Source organism: Pteropus vampyrus, unplaced genomic scaffold, assembly GCF_000151845.1.
Source record: "Pteropus vampyrus isolate Shadow unplaced genomic scaffold, Pvam_2.0 Scaffold61, whole genome shotgun sequence".
NCBI classification, from domain to species: domain Eukaryota; kingdom Metazoa; phylum Chordata; class Mammalia; order Chiroptera; family Pteropodidae; genus Pteropus; species Pteropus vampyrus.
In genome coordinates this window covers 6,183,208-6,185,017 of record NW_011888842.1, presented here as the reverse complement: position 1 = coordinate 6,185,017, position 1,810 = coordinate 6,183,208, and the positions used below count along the sequence as shown (strand labels likewise).

At 36.0% G+C, this 1,810-nt stretch overlaps 1 protein-coding gene and 1 pseudogene across 1 annotated transcript in view; both read left to right on the top strand.

The window, feature by feature from the left end:
• MEGF9 (multiple EGF like domains 9) overlaps positions 1-1,810 on the top strand; it is an 88,448-nt gene that overhangs the window by 40,097 nt on the left and 46,541 nt on the right. The gene's annotated exons all lie outside the window — the stretch shown is intronic.
• Positions 1,386-1,504, top strand: LOC111740319 (annotated as a pseudogene).

Sequence of the window (1,810 nt, the reverse complement as noted above, 5' to 3'; positions counted from 1 at the left end):
AATTCAAACTAGAATTTATTTTATTCATCCTCACAAAATTGTCATGAACATCTATTAAGAAAAATAGTTCATTTTATTAAGAAAGCATTAAATCTTAATTAATATAGCTTTCCTTCTTTCTTTTGCAGAATATGTGTGTAACTGTTCCGCGGTAGGAAGCCTGGATGTGAGTCACTGCAACCAGACCACAGGGCAGTGTGAGTGTCAGCCAGGTTTTCAGGGGCTTCACTGTGAAACCTGCAAAGAGGGTTTTTACCTGAATCACACTTCTGGGCTCTGTCTGCCATGTGAATGTAGTCCACACGGAGCCCTCAGCATACTCTGCAACAGGTAAGCAGTAGGGGGTAGAGGTGAAGTTAATTTTATTTTACCAAGAAAAAAAGGCTCTTACTTTCAAGGACAAGACTGGCTTAAATAGAGGGAGAGGGGCCATAGACTTACACAATATTTAATATACTTTTATTTCCTCATTTTGTATATTATATTTAATGTCAAGACTACAAAGCTTCTGATTTATGGACTTAGTTCTTCAGAAGCACTTGAGTCACTAGTTTTGCTTTGTGATAGTTTCTTTAAATTTCATGGAAAAAAATGATTGAGAAAGCGGTTGCTTTCTGGAAGCAATAACTTGTAGGCATTTCCAGTGGAAATGTTCCTGTTACATTTATTAACATACCATTAGAGTTTCGGGAAACATATTCATTGGTTTACTTTTTTCTCTTATCAAAATTCTAGAACCGTTTCTTTGCACATTTAAGGCTTAAAGTTGATAATATGTTAATTTCTTTAGCTACTGGGGAAAAAAGACTGGTTTCACTCTTTGTACCAGCACATTTTGGGGGACCAAAACTAGATTAAGCAGGAATTGTCTGAAAATTACCTTTAAAATATTATGTTATTTGGAGGTGACTTAATCTAGTAGAACAGTGCCCCAGAATCTGAGGATTTGCCTTCTACTATACTGAAAGTAATTATTCTTTGACCTGATATGAGGCCATAGCTTTTTGGATCCCAAGTCAAAAGCTGAAGAGATGGTGTTATATAAGGAAAATAACACGAGCTTTAGAATCAGTCTAACTTGAGTATGGATCCAAGGTCTACACTTAGGAGCTTCACATTTTCTGCAAGTTATTTCATTTCTCTGAGCCTCAGTTTCTTAAGGTTGTTGTGAAGGTTAAAGGAGTAGCATGATATAAAATGCCTAGCACACGTCACTCAATAAATTCTGGTTTGTTTTAATTTCAAAAGAATATTGTTGGCTTAATGAGAGAATATTTTTAAAGAACACTTAGCTCCTGGACACGATTCTGTAGTGTAGCAGTTAACACGTTTGCTTTACAGGCAGAAGATCCTGGGTTCACACCCTAGTGGAGCCACAGTGCATGGTGTATGGCCATGCCACCCTGAACAAGCCTGATCCTGTCTGATCTCGGAAGCTAAGCAGGGTCGGGCCTGGTTAGTACTTGGATGGGAGACCACCTAGGAAGGCTGGGTGCTGTAGGCATAAATTAAAAAAAAAAAAATTTTAGCTCCTTGGTAAAAAATGTACTTTATACTCAGCGGCAGATATTTTGTATGCTTTATAAATCATAGTGTACTATTTTGTACAATATTGTATCATATTGAACTTTTAAAAATATAGAAGTGAACTTGATTAAGGAGTTTATAATTTCAAGTGCAACAATAATAAATTTATGATGCTCGATTTGTTAAAGTAGTTATTTGTCTTCATCCTCAAAACTCCTTTCATGTAGATCATTCTATAAAAAAGATTTCAAGTGGCAGAAAAAGAATTCCAAATTAGGTCTTC